An 18,120-nucleotide genomic window follows, 5' to 3' on the forward strand; every position below is an offset into this window, starting at 1 on the left:
CAGTTAATTTATGTTTGAAGTGGGGGGGGGGGGGCAATCACTTTTTCACAAAGGGCCCTGTAGGTTTGGATTTCTTTTTCCCTTAATAATAAAGACATTCATTTAAAAACTGCACTTTGATTTTACTTGTGTTATCTTTGTCTAATATTTAAATTTGTTTTGTGATCTGAAACATTTAAAGTGTGACAAGCATGTATAAGAATAAGAAATCAGGAAAGTGCAAACACTTTTTCACATCACTGTATTGTGCCCCCCCATTAAAATTTGTCACCTAAAGGAACTGCGCCTTTGCTCTCCCATGCTACATCACTGACTCCCCACATGCCACATTATGGAGATACTCTTACCTGAAGTGTTGCTTTTAGGGAAAAATGCAGGAGCCTATTACGGAATATTACCATACAGTGACTCATAGAGTGTTTAGGGTTCCTTACTATGGATCCATAGGATTCTGTGTGTATGGCCATACGATGTTGGCCCAGAGCCTTTTTGTAAGCTTAGCTGCATCCACTGCAGATTTCTCCTGCTTTGAGTTGGAAAAGGTACATCTATCATGTACTGTACATAAGCTTCAGTCAGACAACCAAAATAAGGTTATGTCCACATGGAGTTTTTGTTATGTGGATTTTGACGTGGAATTTGAGGCAGCCATTAAGGTGGATCCATGCTTCGCAATCCACATAAAAAACATACATACATACATACAGTACTCTTTATGACTTTTCTAAACAGAAGCAGCATCTTATTACCTTGAGGCATAATGTGGCCTTAATAAGAAGGGAAAAAAGAAGATGTGACTGTTCTACAAGTGAGATCGTTGTGGGACATTATGGATTACGTGAATTACGGCGGATAGGTGAGTATTATGGAGGTTTATTATTCTTTTCTTTTACAGGTGACATGGGCTTTGGGGATTAGGCATTAAGGTGAGTACTACAGTGTTTTTTTATTTTTGATTTTTTACAGGGGACAAGAGCTTCAGGGATTCGGTGTTAGGTGAGTATAACTGTGTTTTTTATTTTTATTTCAATATATTTATTTATTTTAACTTTTTTTTTACTTTGAGCACAGTCGTCGGCTGATGACTACCCCCATCAGCGGCGGCTGCCCTAGTTATTATCAGTGACAGCAGGGGTAGGCTGATGAGAGTAGTTTTCTCATCAGCCGACAGCTGTGACCAGCGATAAGCTTTTTACCGCTTGTCACAGTCACAGTGACAGCTGTGGGATCACGCTGACATCCGACAGTGTGATCCCACAGTGCTCTGTCCACCAGTAACGATCTTACCATCAATCAGAGCCCTCAATCAGAGCGTCACAGCACGGGAAACAGCCGATGTTCGGGCTGCCGATCCCAAACAGTAACATGGACTTCCTGAGGAAGTCCGTGTTCAAGGTCCGTGCCCGAACACTAGGTGTTCGGTACGTACCCTGAACTTTACTGTTCGGGTTTGCCCATCTCTAGACCTGGTAAGTGGGAATTATTGATGTCTTTGGAAACTGGCCAGTGTTAGGAGATTGTGCTAAGTGTGCATTGCCCATGTGTGTAATATGTCCTATCTATGAGTGGTGCTTGTGACTCTGAGTGACATGTACTGCGTGGTTCCAAGATGTGGGTGACACATTTGTGTCTTTGGTCTAGTGTAAAAGTAATACATGTCCTGATGCATCCTTTGAGTGAGTGATACATGTGCACCATCATGTAGGTATTTTTATGTGTTCAGAATGTGTACTGTGTACAGTATGGTATTTTGAATTTATAAAAAATGTAACATTTCTCTTTGCAGTTATAATGGTTTTGCTGATCTTGAATAAATGAGGCACATACACATGTACACAGGGGCTCTGTGCTATCAATGTCCACCCCTGCACTTAAGCTTTGAAGAATAGAAGTCTAATGTATGTTACTCAGGCATAAAAAGGGAATAGATTGAAAGACGAGAAGTATTAGGTACATTTTAGCATTTAATTTGTGTTGCTTTAGTCTCTGTTGGGTTTTTAAGACAAACTAACTTCCTAAAGCCAATGTAGAAAACAAAGTAGCAGACACACCTATATATTATGCAATAATCCTAAATAAAAAAGTGCCTCAAAAATATCTAAAACAATCACAAACTTTATTAGTATATAAAAAAGATAATCACAAAAGGAAATTTAAAAAACAGAGCAGCTCAATGAAAGGCTAAAAAGTTCACTCTATGGGCTGCAGAACGTACAGCTGGTGAAATAAGTTTTGAACACATCACCAATTTTCTCAGTACCTTATTTTTCGGACTAAATGACTCACCGGACCATAAGACGCACCTAGGTTTTAGAGGAAGAAAATAAAAAAAAAAATGTAAACAAAAAATGTGGTCATGATGCACTGTTATGAGGGGGGTCTGCTGCTGACATTGTTATAGGGGTAATGTCCCCCAATTCTGTACTAATATCCCCCATCCTGGTATATATATGCCTCTATCCTGGTATATATGCCCCCCATCCAGATATATGTGGCTCCCATCGCCATCCTGGTATACATGGTCCCCATCTTGGTATACATGCCCCCCCATCCTGGTATACATGGCCCCCCATCCTGGTATACATGGTCCCCCATCGTGGTATACATATCCCCCCTTCCTGGTATACATAGCCCCCTATACCATCCTGGTATACATGGCCCACCATCCTGGTATACATGGCACCTTATCCTGGTATACATGGCACCCCATCCTGGTATACATGGCACCTTATCCTGGTATACATGGCACCCCATCCCCATCCTGGTATACATGGCCCACCATCCTGGCATACATGGCCCCCATCTCCATTCTGGTATACATGGCACCTATCCCCATCCTGTTATATATGGCCCCCCATACCCTTCCTGGTATACATTGCACCTATCCCCACTTTGGTATACATGGCCCCCCCATCTCTTTCCTGGTATGCATGGCACCTATCCCCACCCTGGTATACATGGCTCCCCATCCCCTTCCTGGTATACATGGCAACTAGCCCCACCCTGGTATACATGCCCCTCCATCCCTATCCTGGTATACATGGCCCCTCATCCCCATCCAGGTATATATGCCCCCCATCTCCATACCCATCCTGGTATATAATGCCCCCTCACGCTGCACACATAAAAAAATAAAGGATTCTATTCACCTTCCCTCTTCTCCTGAGGCTTCCTGTTCTGATGCCAGCTGCTGACATCAGTGTGTAAGCAGCACATGACGTCACTGCCATGTGCCCTCACACGCTGAGGTCAGCTGCCGGAATGTTCACTGGGCGTGGAGAGCAGAGAATATTCATTCTCTTTAACTGCAGGCACACATGATGTCCGAGCAGCTGCAGGAGCCATGGGAGTGGAGAGCAGTGAATATTAATTTTCTTTAACATCAGGCCAAGTGTTAGCTGCAGCAGGCAGCTCCTGCCTCCTGTGACCCGCTCTGCCGCTGCTGCTGCTCCTCCATCCTTCTCACCATCCACAGCCACACTATAAGGTACAGTACATCCAGACTATAAGACACACCTCCCACTTTCCTCCAAAATTTTGGAGTCAAAATGTGAGTCTTATAGTCCAATAAATACAGTAAATATATTTCTAAATTTCTAATGGTGCTATTGACATGAAATTCTCACTAGATGTTGGTAACAACCCATTCAATCCATACAGGCAAATAAATCAAACCATAGATCTCCATAAATTAAGTTATGTGTAATAATGAGAAATGACACAGGAAAAAAGTATTGAACACATGAAGAAAGAGAGGTGCAAAAAGCCATGGAAAGTCATGACACGAGCCGACATCTATCAGTAATTATAAAACAATCATGATACTTAGTGAAAAATAATATTAGCTGGTTCAACTGATGGCCTAGAAAAAGGTGTCTCATTACCAAGGTGCCACACAAGAAACATCTCGTGATGGGTAGAACCAGTGAGCTGCATCAATACCTTCGCAACCTTATTGTTGCAAAACATACTGATGGCATTGGTTACAGAATTTCTAAATGACTGAAGACTCCAGTGAGAACTGTTGGGGTCATAATCCAGGAGTGGATAGAACATCATTTCATAATAAACTGGCCATGACCAGTTGCTACCTGCAAGATTTCAGACGAGAAGAGTTGTCCAAGAGCCAAAGACCACCTGTGCAGGGCTAAATAAAGACCTGGAATCAGCAGGTAAAATTGTTTCAAAGAAAGCTTTAAGTAATGCACACGATCTCCATGGCCTGTATGCACATTCACCACGCAAGACTCCATTGCAGAGAAAAAAGGAGCGTTTAAAGTTTGCTCAACAACATTTAGACAAGCCTGTGAAATACTGGAAGAATATAGTCTGGTCTGAAACCAAAATTGAACAGATTTTTTTGTGTGTGTGTTTATTTCTTTTGACTACTGGGTTAGTAATAGGGGTGTCTGACAGACACCTCTCCACTACTAATACCAGGGTTTGATGGCAGCCAGCAGCTGAGATCAACAAAAACCCATTACCCCGATTGCCAGAACACCAGGGCAATAGGAATGAGCCGAGGCGAAGCGCCAGAATTGGTGAATCTAATGTGAGGCGCCAATACTAAGGCGGGGCTGGTATTTTTAGGCTTGGAAGGGCCCAATAACCATGGCCTTTCGCAGCCTGATAATATAGGACCACCACTGTCTGCTTTACCTTGGCAGGTTATCAAGAATAGGAGGACCCCACGGCATTTTTTTCATTCATTTATTTATTAATTTAATCATAAAAAGCTGCCCAATAAGCTCCATACAAAAGGCAAAAGGGTGCAATTTTCTAATGTGTTGTGGGGTTGTGAAATTATCTATCTATCTATCTAGAAAAGAAGAAAATTGAAAGCAGCACTAGCAAACAATGCAGTAATACGGGTGCTATATCTTCCAGGCATAGACCAATCCTCCAAATAATTACAAAAAATGAAGGCAGCACACCATTTAGGGAAAAAGTAGAAAATCTGATTTAAAGGCCTTTGGGGATGGCCCAATGGCAGTGAAGTGCATATAGCACAAGAGGCTCCATTCCAGTTCTGCCTTCTGCTGCTGTTAGACATTTCTAGACAAAGCCAGGAATAATTTTTTTTGGGATCTTAATCCAAATTATTTGCTTAAAAAGCAATCCAGAGAACACCGTTTTTCTGCGCCATTTGCTTGGTGGCACTGCAGAATACAGCCAGATCCTTTCCATATTACAGCGCTAAAAATTCAGCTTTTTAAAATTGTGGTTTGTCCGTCACATGGATCACATATAATTGAGCTGAAAATGCTTCCATTTTTGGCCTCCATTCTAATTTTTTTTCAGTGTGTCAGCAAAGTTTTTGACACCAGTTTACAGTTCAAAATAGTTACTTACAGGCCACGTATTTAAAACTGTGGTTTGTCCGTCACACGGATCACATATACGTTTTCTGAAAATTCTGCCATTTCTGGCATCCATTCTAATTTTTTTTCAGTGTGTCAGCAAAGTTTTTGTCACCGGTTTGCTGTTCAAAATAGTTACCTACAGGCCAGGTATTTAAAACTCTGGTTTGTCCGTCACACGGATCACATAAACGTTTTCTGAAAATTCTGCCATTTCTGGCCTCCATTCTTATTTTTTTTTCAGTGTGTCAGCAAAGTTGTGGCACCACTGCTTCTTCTGCTGTTGTGCATGCAAGCCAATCCCCTGTCCATGGTGCATACGAATATGCCTCCTGCCCTGCACCTGTCATTGCGCACTCTCAAGTAGCAGCAAAAGGAAGCACGTCCATGTCCTTGTCCCAGCGCAGTTGTCCATACCCCAGTCCTTGGAACGCAAGCACAAATACGCAGCCAACGCCCCACAGGCCACGCTACTAAATTCCCACATTTCACGACTGCTTGCACTCGAAATGTTGCCTTTTAGGTTCATGGAGCAACCTGATGGCGGCAGCCGTGCCTCGATACTCGGCCCCCAGCCGCCACTATTTCTTCCGGTGTGCCGTCCCTGCATTACACAAGCACGTGTCCCAAAACATTAGCCGTGCCCTCAACAACGCAGTTACCGGGAAAGTCCACCTAACCACTGACAAGTGGACAAGTGCTTGTGGGCAGGGACCGTACATCTCGCTGACGGCACACTGGGTTAACATAGTGGAAGCCGGCACCCAGTCAGACCTTGGGATGGAACACGTCCTCCCGAGGCCAAGGATTGCGGGCCCTAGGTCAATCAGGGTTGCTCCCACAGTCTACAGCTCCTGAACCTCATCCTCCTCAGCCTCCTCTTCAGCCTCCATCTCCAAAATGACCACATCAGTCACGAGCTGGAAGCGCTGCAGCACTGCCTCGGCCAAGTGGCAACAGGCTGTTCTGAAGCTAATATGCTTAGGTGACAAACCGCACAATGCTGAAGAGTTGTGGACAGCTCTGAAAGAGCAGGCAGATCTGTGGCTCCCACCGCTGAACCTACAGCCAGGCATGGTCGTGTGTGACAATGGCCGGAACCTGGTGGCGGCTCTGAGGCGACGCGGGCTCACACACGTACCATGCCTGGCCCATGTGCTTAACCTCGTTGTTCAGCGGTTTCTCAAATCCTACAGACTGGTGTGTGATGTCCCCACGCGTTGGAATTCTACACTGCAGATGTTGGGAAGGATTTGTGAGCAGAAGAAGGCAGTTGTTGAGTACCAACATCAACAAGGCTGTCGGTATTCAATTCAGACTCCACACATTAGACCTCAGGAGTGGACATGGATGTCAAACATATGTACCATCCTCCAAAATTTTGAGGACTCCACCAAGATGGTGAGCGGCGATGACGCCATAATTAGCGTCACCATCCTGCTTCTCTGTCTTCTGAAATGCTCTCTGCTCATAATCAAAGAGGATGCATTGCAGGCGGAGCACAATGAATCATAGAATCATAGAATGGTAGAGTTGGAAGGAACCTCCTGGGTCATCTGGTCCAACCCCCTGCTCAAAAGCAGGATTCACTATTTCTTTTTTTTTTTTTTTTTTTTTTCATTGCCCTCTTGACTTCTTTATTTAGCCACATTGGCTTCCTCCTATTCCTAGCCCTTTTATTCCCATAAGGTATGTACCTTCTACAGTGACTATGTAGGACTGTTTTGAAAATTTCCCATTTTCTATCCGTGCTCCTATTACTGAAGATACTATCCCAGTCTATAAGGTGAAGGGCATCTCTTAGCTGATCAAACTTTGCCCTCCTGAAGTTCAGTGTTTTTGTGACTCCCTTGCTGGGCAACCTACTGAAGCACATGTGGAATTGTATAATGTTGTGGTCACTATTTCCCAGGTGCCCCCCAACCTGCACCTCAGTTATTCTGTCTGGCCTGTTAGTTAATATTAAGTCTAAAAGGGCCGTCCCTCTAGTTGGTTCCTGCACAAGTTGTGACAAATAATTGTCTTTGATAATTGACAGAAACCTGTTTCCTTTCTGAGATCTACAGCTTTCGGTTTCCCAGTCTATATCGGGGTAGTTGAAGTCCCCCATAATAATCACCTCGTTATTTTTTGCTACTTCGTCTATTTGTCTCATTAATAGACTTACCGTGGCTTCTGCTCTATTTGGTGGTTTATAACAGACTCCTATGATAATTTTATTATTGTTTTTTGCCCCATGTATTTCCACCCATAAGAACTCGACCTCCTCATTTCCCTCCCATACATCCTCCCGTATTGTAGGCTTTAGACACGTCTTTACATATAGACAGACTCCACCCCCTTTCCGATTTCTTCGATCCCTTCTAAACAGACTGTAACCCTGTAAGTTAACTGCCCAGTCATAGCTTTCATCCAACCATGTCTCGGTTATTCCCACTATGTCATAGTTACCTGTAGATATTTCTGCTTCCAGTTCATCCATCTTGTTTGTCAGGCTCCTGGCATTTGCTAGCACGCAGTTTACACGATTTTGTTTTGTTCCAATCTTCTCCCTGTGGATTGTATTAGAAATTTTCTTACCTTCCTTCCAAGTATCTTGTCTTGGACCTTCTTTGTCGCACTTCATATCTTTCATTAGTATGTCCTCTGGTTGCATGTTCGTGTCCGGCGTTTTTCTTCCCATCCCCTCTTCTTCTAGTTTAACGCCCTCCTGATGAGTGTTGCGAGTCTCCTGGCGAATGTGTGTTTCCCGGGTTTGTTGAGGTGTAGTCCGTCTCTGGCAAGTAGTTCATCATAGAGGTAATTCACACCGTGGTCCAGGAATCCAAATCCTTGTTGTCTGCACCATCGTCTCAGCCAGCTGTTCACATCAAGGATCCTGTTCCATCTCCTGACGCCATGCCCGTCTACTGGAAGGATAGAAGAAAAAACTACCTGCGCATCCAGTTCTTTCACTTTCTTCCCCAATGCTTCAAAGTCCTTGCAGATTGTCGGTAGGTCCTTCTTTGCCGTGTCATTGGTGCCAACATGTATCAGAAGAAATGGGTGGACATCCTTGGGACTGATGAGCTTTGGTATCCTATCGGTAACATCCTTGATCTTCGCCCCTGGGAGGCAGCATACTTCTCTTGCGGTTATATCCGGTCTGCAGATAGCTGCTTCTGTTCCTCTCAGTAGTGAGTCTCCCACCACCACCACTCTTCTTCCCTTCTTGGCTGTCCTTTTTCTTGTCGCTTCTGGGTGTTTCTGGGTGCTCTTTTCTTTTTTGCTTGCTGGTAGTTCCTCATCCTTAGGTGTGCCATCTTCGTCCTCCACAAGTCCTTGAAATCTGTTTCTCAGTTGTGTGGTTGGTGGTGTCTCCATGGTCTTCTTGCTTCTTTTGGTCACTTGCCTCCACTTGTCTGCCTCTGGAGGTTCTCTGACGCTTCCTTCACTTTCTGTGACCAGTAGTGACGCTTCTGTTCTGTCCAGGAAGTCTTCATTTTCCTTGATGAGTTTTAATGTCGCAATTCTTTCTTCCAGTCCCCGCACCTTTTCTTCTAAAAGAGCCAGTAGTCTACACTTCTGGCAGGTGAAGTTGGTTTCAGCTTCTGGTCGATCTGTGAACATGTAGCACATGTTGCAGCTCACCATGTAGGTTGTCACATCTGCCATGCTGCTCCTTGTCCCTGCTGACTTGATGTCTGTCTTCTTTCTTGTGATACCCTAGGCGGTTTGGCGATGCTTTCCAAGCAGCTGGTCCCGGCTGTACCCAACGATCTTCTAGCTGAAGGAGACTCTTCGTTTTTCCCAGAAGGCACCTGGAATATGCAAATTGCCCTCTTCAAGCTTCAATCCCTGGTTTGGCGATGCTTTCCAAGCAGCTGGTCCCGGCTGTACCCAACGATTTTCTAGCTGAAGGAGACTCTTCGTTTTTCCCAGAAGGCACCTGGAATATGCAAATTGCCCTCTTCAAGCTTCAATCCCTGGTTTGGCGATGCTTTCCAAGCAGCTGGTCCCGGCTGTACCCAACGATCTTCTAGCTGAAGGAGACTCTTCGTTTTTCCCAGAAGGCACCTGGAATATGCAAATTGCCCTCTTCAAGCTTCAATCCCTGGTTTGGCGATGCTTTCCAAGCAGCTGGTCCCGGCTGTACCCAACGATCTTCTAGCTGAAGGAGACTCTTCGTTTTTCCCAGAAGGCACCTGGAATATGCAAATTGCCCTCTTCAAGCTTCAATCCCTGGTTTGGCGATGCTTTCCAAGCAGCTGGTCCCGGCTGTACCCAACGATCTTCTAGCTGAAGGAGACTCTTCGTTTTTCCCAGAAGGCACCTGGAATATGCAAATTGCCCTCTTCAAGCTTCAATCCCTGGTTTGGCGATGCTTTCCAAGCAGCTGGTCCCGGCTGTACCCAACGATCTTCTAGCTGAAGGAGACTCTTCATTTTTCCCAGAAGGCACCTGGAATATGCAAATTGCCCTCTTCAAGCTTCAATCTCTGGTTTGGCGATGCTTTCCAAGCAGCTGGTCCCGGCTGTACCCAACGATCTTCTAGCTGAAGGAGACTCTTCATTTTTCCCAGAAGGCACCTGGAATATGCAAATTGCCCTCTTCAAGCTTCAATCCCTGGTTTGGCGATGCTTTCCAAGCAGCTGGTCCCGGCTGTACCCAACGATCTTCTAGCTGAAGGAGACTCTTCGTTTTTCCCAGAAGGCACCTGGAATATGCAAATTGCCCTCTTCAAGCTTCAATCCCTGGTTTGGCGATGCTTTCCAAGCAGCTGGTCCCGGCTGTACCCAACGATCTTCTAGCTGAAGGAGACTCTTCGTTTTTCCCAGAAGGCACCTGGAATATGCAAATTGCCCTCTTCAAGCTTCAATCCCTGGTTTGGCGATGTTTTCCAAGCAGCTGGTCCCGGCTGTACCCAACGATCTTCTAGCTGAAGGAGACTCTTCGCTTTTCCCAGAAGGCACCTGGAATATGCAAATTGCCCTCTTCAAGCTTCAATCCCTGGTTTGGTGATGCTTTCCAAGCAGCTGGTCCCGGCTGTACCCAACGATCTTCTAGCTGAAGGAGACTCTTCGTTTTTCCCAGAAGGCACCTGGAATATGCAAATTGCCCTCTTCAAGCTTCAATCCCTGGTTTGGCGATGCTTTCCAAGCAGCTGGTCCCGGCTGTACCCAACGATCTTCTAGCTGAAGGAGACTCTTCATTTTTCCCAGAAGGCACCTGGAATATGCAAATTGCCCTCTTCAAGCTTCAATCCCTGGTTTGGCGATGCTTTCCAAGCAGCTGGTCCCGGCTGTACCCAACGATCTTCTAGCTGAAGGAAACTCTTCGCTTTTCCCAGAAGGCACCTGGAATATGCAAATTGCCCTCTTCAAGCTTCAATCCCTGGTTTGGTGATGCTTTCCAAGCAGCTGGTCCCGGCTGTACCCAACGATCTTCTAGCTGAAGGAGACTCTTCGTTTTTCCCAGAAGGCACCTGGAATATGCAAATTGCCCTCTTCAAGCTTCAATCCCTGGTTTGGCGATGCTTTCCAAGCAGCTGGTCCCGGCTGTACCCAACGATCTTCTAGTTGAAGGAGACTCTTCGTTTTTCCCAGAAGGCACCTGGAATATGTAAATTGCCCTCTTCAAGCTTCAATCCCTGGTTTGGCGATGCTTTCCAAGCAGCTGGTCCCAGCTGTACCCAACGATCTTCTAGCTGAAGGAGACTCTTCATTTTTCCCAGAAGGCACCTGGAATATGCAAATTGCCCTCTTCAACCTTCAATACCTGGTTTGGCGATGCTTTCCAAGCAGCTGGTCCCGGCTGTACCCAACGATCTTCTAGCTGAAGGAGACTCTTCGTTTTTCCCAGAAGGCACCTGGAATATGCAAATTGCCCTCTTCAAGCTTCAATCCCTGGTTTGGCGATGCTTTCCAAGCAGCTGGTCCCGGCTGTACCCAACGATCTTCTAGCTGAAGGAGATTCTTCATTTTTCCCAGAAGGCACCTGGAATATGCAAATTGCCCTCTTCAAGCTTCAATCCCTGGTTTGGCGATGCTTTCCAAGCAGCTGGTCCCGGCTTTACCCAACGATCTTCTAGCTGAAGGAGACTCTTCGCTTTTCCCAGAAGGCACCTGGAATATGCAAATTGCCCTCTTCAAGCTTCAATCCCTGGTTTGGTGATGCTTTCCAAGCAGCTGGTCCCGGCTGTACCCAACGATCTTCTAGCTGAAGGAGACTCTTCGTTTTTCCCAGAAGGCACCTGGAATATGCAAATTGCCCTCTTCAAGCTTCAATCCCTGGTTTGGCGATGCTTTCCAAGCAGCTGGTCCCGGCTGTACCCAACGATCTTCTAGCTGAAGGAGACTCTTCATTTTTCCCAGAAGGCACCTGGAATATGCAAATTGCCCTCTTCAAGCTTCAATCCCTGGTTTGGCGATGCTTTCCAAGCAGCTGGTCCCGGCTGTACCCAACGATCTTCTAGCTGAAGGAGACTCTTCGCTTTTCCCAGAAGGCACCTGGAATATGCAAATTGCCCTCTTCAAGCTTCAATCCCTGGTTTGGTGATGCTTTCCAAGCAGCTGGTCCCGGCTGTACCCAACGATCTTCTAGCTGAAGGAGACTCTTCGTTTTTCCCAGAAGGCACCTGGAATATGCAAATTGCCCTCTTCAAGCTTCAATCCCTGGTTTGGCGATGCTTTCCAAGCAGCTGGTCCCGGCTGTACCCAACGATCTTCTAGCTGAAGGAGACTCTTCGTTTTTCCCAGAAGGCACCTGGAATATGCAAATTGCCCTCTTCAAGCTTCAATCCCTGGTTTGGCGATGCTTTCCAAGCAGCTGGTCCCAGCTGTACCCAACGATCTTCTAGCTGAAGGAGACTCTTCATTTTTCCCAGAAGGCACCTGGAATATGCAAATTGCCCTCTTCAACCTTCAATACCTGGTTTGGCGATGCTTTCCAAGCAGCTGGTCCCGGCTGTACCCAACGATCTTCTAGCTGAAGGAGACTCTTCGTTTTTCCCAGAAGGCACCTGGAATATGCAAATTGCCCTCTTCAAGCTTCAATCCCTGGTTTGGCGATGCTTTCCAAGCAGCTGGTCCCGGCTGTACCCAACGATCTTCTAGCTGAAGGAGACTCTTCATTTTTCCCAGAAGGCACCTGGAATATGCAAATTGCCCTCTTCAAGCTTCAATCCCTGGTTTGGCGATGCTTTCCAAGCAGCTGGTCCCGGCTGTACCATGAGATGGAGCAAGGAACCATACAGGGTGATTACACACAGCCCAGCCTCATCTCATCCCAACGTGGATTGGGTGACAATGAGGAAGAGGAGGAGGAGGAAGAACATGAGCTAGTTTCATGCGCTATAGACGTTACTACCTGCACAACTGTCATACCGTCTGTTCAGCATGGATGGCCTGAGGACAGACATGAGGAGGAGAGCATGGTCAGTCGCCCTCTTGGTGAGGACACGGAAGTCTTGCCTGTTAGCAGTCTTGCACGCATGGCTGAGTTTATGTTCCGCTGCCTTTCCCATGACCCTCGCGTTCTCAAAATTTTGGGTGACAGTCATTACTGGTTGGTGACACTTCTAGACCCACGCTACAAGGAGAACTTTATATCTCTTATTCCTGAGGCGGACAGGTGTACAAAAATGAGGCAGTACCAGAAGGCCCTTGTTGCGGAACTATTAAAACAATCCCCATCTGAAAATGCTGGCCGCAGAGGTCATAGTTCGTTGGACAACCAAGGAGTGCAGGCGAGAGAGACACAACTTCAATCCAGCAGAGGCAGTGGAACACTGTCAAAGTTCTGGAATAATTTTCTCAGCCCCTCCCATTGCACAGGCCCTGAGGCGTGGGGTACTCTCACAAGGAGTGCAAAGTTTGGGAAGATGCTGAGGGAGTACCTTGCCGACCGTACCAACGTTCTCCGTGATTCCTCTGTGCCTTATAATTATTGGGTATCCAAGCTGGATACGTGGAATGAACTGGCTCTCTACGCCTTGGAGGTCCTAGCCTGCCCTGCTGCTAGCGTTTTATCAGAGCGGGTTTTTAGTGCCGCTGGTGGAATTATAACTGATAAGCACATCCGCCTGTCAACTGAAAATGCTGACAGGCTGACTCTTATAAAAATGAACAAGGGCTGGATTGGGCCAGACTTCTCAACACCACCAAATGATAGCAACGTAACAAAAACTCAAATCCAGTGTCTTTTTTTGGGAGGTGTATTCTCATGCACCTCTTCACACCCACACATGGGTATACGCTTCCTGATTTCGGCTATTTGCTCTTGTCCTCCTCCTTCTCCTCATCCTCATCCACCACCATAACCCCAGGGTGACCGTGGTCCATGATGCAACACCCACATAATTTTTTTAAAGGGTGTTTATGATGCCCGTAAAATTTTTTTTTATGCAGTATATTCATGTATACCCCCCAGGGGTAAATGTTTGTCAGCCCATACACTTTGTGCATGGGCATTACAAGTATAGGAGATCCGCTCCTTTCTAATGGAAACATTTTTTATGAGGCCCTCCTCAACGTCTCTTCCAAGGGGCATTGGAGTACCTCCCAATTTTTGGCAACCCTTGCATTCACTGCATAGGCAAACACAATGGGAGACCCACTTCCTAATAATGGGAACATTTTTTTTCAGGAGGCCCTCCTTCACGTCTCTTCCAATGGGCATTGGAGTACCTCCAAATTTTTGGCAACCCTTGCATTCACTGCATAGGCAAACACAATGGGAGACCCACTTCCTAATAATTTGAACATTGTTTTCAGGAGGCCCTCTGACCTCCACGTCTCTTCCAAGGGCATTGGAGTGTCTCCAAATTTTTGGCAGCCCTTGCATTCACTGCATAGGCAAACACAATGGGATATCCCCTTCTAATAATGGGAACATTGTTTTCAGGAGGCCCTCTAACCTCCACGTCTCTTCCAAGGGCATTGGAGTGCCTCCAAATTTTTGGCAACCCTTGCATTCACTACATAGGCAAACACAATGGGAAACTCACTTCCTAATAATGGGAACATTGTTTTCAGGAGGCCCTCTGACCTCCACGTCTCTTCCAAGAGGCATTGGAGTGCCTCCAAATTTTTGGCAACTCTTGCATTCACTGCATAGGCAAACACAATGGGATACCCCCTTCTAATAATGGGAACATTGTTTTCAGGAGGCCCTTTGACCTCCACGTCTCTTCCAAGGGGCATAGGAGTGCCTCTAAATATTGGGCAACCCTTGCATTCACTGCATAGGCAAACACAATGGGAGATCCACTTCCTAATAATGGGAACATTGTTTTCAGGAGGCCCTCTGACCTCCATGTCTCTTCCAAGAGGCATTGGAGTGCCTCCAAATTTTGGAAACCCTTGCATTCACTGCATAGGCAAAAACTATGGGTGACCCACTTGCTAATAATGGGAACATTGTTTTCAGGAGGCCCTCTGACCTCCATGCCTCTTCCAAGGGGCATTGGAGTGCCTCCAAATTTTTGGCAACCCTTGCATTCATTGCATAGGCAAACACAATGGGAGACCCACTTCCTAATAATGGGAACATTGTTTTCAGGAGGCCCTCTGACCTCCATGCCTCTTCCAAGGGGCATTGGAGTGCCTCCAAATTTTTGGCAACCCTTGCATTCATTGCATAGGCAAACACAATGGGAGACCTACTTCCTAATAATGGGAACACTGTTTTCAGGAGGCCCTCCTCTAAGTCTCTTCAAAGGGGTATTGGGGTGCATCCAAATTTTCAAAGTGGGTTTGAGGTGCGTCCAAATTTTAGGCAGCCCTGCCACTCACTGCATACGCAATAACAGTATAGGAGACCCACTCTTTAGTAATGGGAACAATAAAACATAGCTGGCTGATGTCTCTCTAAGAATAATGAGGGCTGACTGCTGGCCCTATAAGAATAGTAAAGGCCGCCTGATGGCCCTATAAAAATAGGCTTTGTGACTTTCAGAGTCCCTCCTTCATAAATGAAACACGATGTGTTTGATGAAATCTCACACACCACATAGCCAGATAAGGTTGTAAAATGTTAAAATGACATCTCCTGGTGAATGCATTTATCACGGTTGAAAGCAATGCAAAAGTGCAAAAACGCATCAAAAACGCTAAGTGTGAACATAGCCCAAGGTGTGGAGCAGTATTTTTGTTTTTGGTTATTTATTTTGCTTTATATACACTGCTCAAAAAAATAAAGGGAACACTCAAATAACACATTCTAGATCTGAATGAATTAAATATTCTCATTGAATACTTTGTTCTGTACAAAGTTAAATGTGCTGACAACAAAATCACACAAAAATCATTAATGGATATCAAATTTCTTAACCAATGGAGGCCTGGATTTGGAGTCACCCCCAAAATTAAAGTGGAAAAACACACTACAGGCTGATCCAACTTTGATGTAATGTCCTTAAAACTAGTCAAAATGAGGCTCATTATTGTGTGTGGCCTCCACGTGCCTGTATGACCTCCCTACAATGCCTGGGCATGCTCCTGATGAGGTTGCGGATGGTCTCCTGTGGGATCTCCTCCCAGACCTGGACTAAAGCATCCGCCAACTCCTGGACAGTCTGTGGTCAACGTGACGTTGGTGGATGGAGCGAGACATGATGTCCCAGATGTGCTCAATCGGATTCAGGTCTGGGGAACAGGCGGGCCAGTCCATACCTTCAATGCTTTCATCTTAGAGGAACTGCTGACACACTCCAGCCACATGAGGTCTGGCATTGTCCTGCATTAGGAGGAACCCAGGGCCAACCGCACCAGCACATGGTCTCACAAGGGGTCTGAGGATCTCATTTCGGTACCTAATGGCAGTCAGGCTACCTCTGGCGAGCACATGGAGGGCTGTGAGGCCCTCCAAAGAAATGCCACCCCACACCATTACTGACCCACTGCCAAACTGGTCATGCTGAAGGATGTTGCAGGCAGCAGATCGCTCTCCATGGCGTCTCCAGACTCTGTCACATCTGTCACATGTGGTCAGTGTGAACCTGTTTTCATCTGTGAAGAGCACAGGGCGCCAGTGGAGACTTTGTCAATCCTGGTGTTCTGTGGCAAATGCCAAGCATCCTGCACGGTGTTGGGCTGTGAGCACAGCCCCCATCTGTGGGTCCTCATGCCACCCTCATGGAGTCGGTTTCCAACCATTTGTGCAGACACATGCACATTTGTGGCCTGCTGGAGGTCATTTTGCAGGGCTCTGGCAGTGCTCCTCCTGTTCCTCCTTGCACAAAGTCGGAGGTAGCGGTCCTGCTGCTGGGTTGTTGCCCTCCTACGGCCCCCTCCACGTCTCCTGGTGTACTGGCCTGTCTCCTGGTAGCGCCTCCAGCCTCTGGACACTACGCTGACAGACACAGCAAACCTTCTTGCCACAGCTCGCATTGATGTGCCATCCTGGATGAACTGCACTACCTGAGCAACTTCTGTGGGTTGTAGAGTCTGTCTCATGCTACCACGAGTGTGGAAGCACAACCAACATTCAAAAGTGACCAAAACATCAGCCAGAAAGCATTAGTACTGAGATGTGGTCTGTAGTCCCCACCTGCAGTACCACTCCTTTATTGAGGTTGTCTTGATAATTCCCAATAATTTCCATCTATTGTCTATTCCATTTGCACAACAGCATGTGAAATTGATTGTCAATCAGTGTTGCTTCCTAAGTGGACAGTTTGATTTCACAGAAGTTTGATTTACTTGGAGTTATATTCTGTTGTTTAAGTGTTCCCTTTATTCTTTTGAGCAGTGTACAAGTCATTACCCAGGAAAGGATGTTCCTTGACATATTTCCCAGGAAAATCCATTTTGGTTTAGTTTTTGTATGTTTCATTGTGAGTCTGTAAAAGTGGCGTAATACCTCTGACAACGTTGTTGACAGCAGTGACCTGGGAGTCAGAAATGCCTCCAGGGGTCTTCCCCATGCTGTTCCCATGTCATTTGAGCTATGTTCCCATCGATTTGGGCAATTTTTAGGCTCTCTGCAGACCACTGGGGAAGTCGCCTGAAAAATGCTCGAGTTTCCCATAGACTTACATTGGGCTCGTTGCTCGGGTCGAGCACCCGAGTATTCCAATGGGCTCGACCCGAGCATCGAGCACCCGAGCATTTTAGTCCTCACTAGTGTTGAGCGAGTATGTTCTATTAACCTTTTTGCCGAGTATGCTCGGGCCGAGCTCCGAGTATTTATAGCTGCTCGGTGATAAGGTTAAATCGCTCCCGTGTGCATGATTTGCGACTGTTTGACAGTTTTATTACATGTGAAGAATGTCTATTTCTTACACATTCCTCCCATGTAATAAAGCTGTCAAACAGTTGCAAATCATGCACACGGGAGCGATTTAACCTTATCACCGAGCAGCTATAAATACTCGGAGCTCGGCCCGAGCGTACTCGGACAGAACATACTCGCTCAACCCTAGTGCTTACCCATCACTAGTAGGGTTGAGCGAGTATGAAAATTAAGAGTACATTCCCACTATCAGTGTTTGTTCAGGCTTTCACACAGCTGAATTTCCTCATGAGTCCCGCACCCCAGCTCACTTGCGTTTTTCCTTGCATTTTTGTATGCGTTTTTGCATGCGCTTTTGGTGAATGCATTTTTGTCTCTCTTGGTTATGTTATTAGATGTGCAAAGATATAGATAGATACGGTAGATATCCGTGAGATATAATTAGTGTCTTCCATGTGTAGTTTACTGTACTTGCATTAACCTAATAAATAATTGAAAAAAAATGATGTGGTGTCCCACCCTATATTTTATAACCAGCCAAGGTAAA

This window comes from Phyllobates terribilis, unplaced genomic scaffold (assembly GCF_046119375.1).
Source record: "Phyllobates terribilis strain yellow unplaced genomic scaffold, ASM4611937v1 Scaffold_3__8_contigs__length_932513732, whole genome shotgun sequence".
In the NCBI taxonomy this organism is placed as follows: Eukaryota; Metazoa; Chordata; class Amphibia; order Anura; family Dendrobatidae; genus Phyllobates; species Phyllobates terribilis.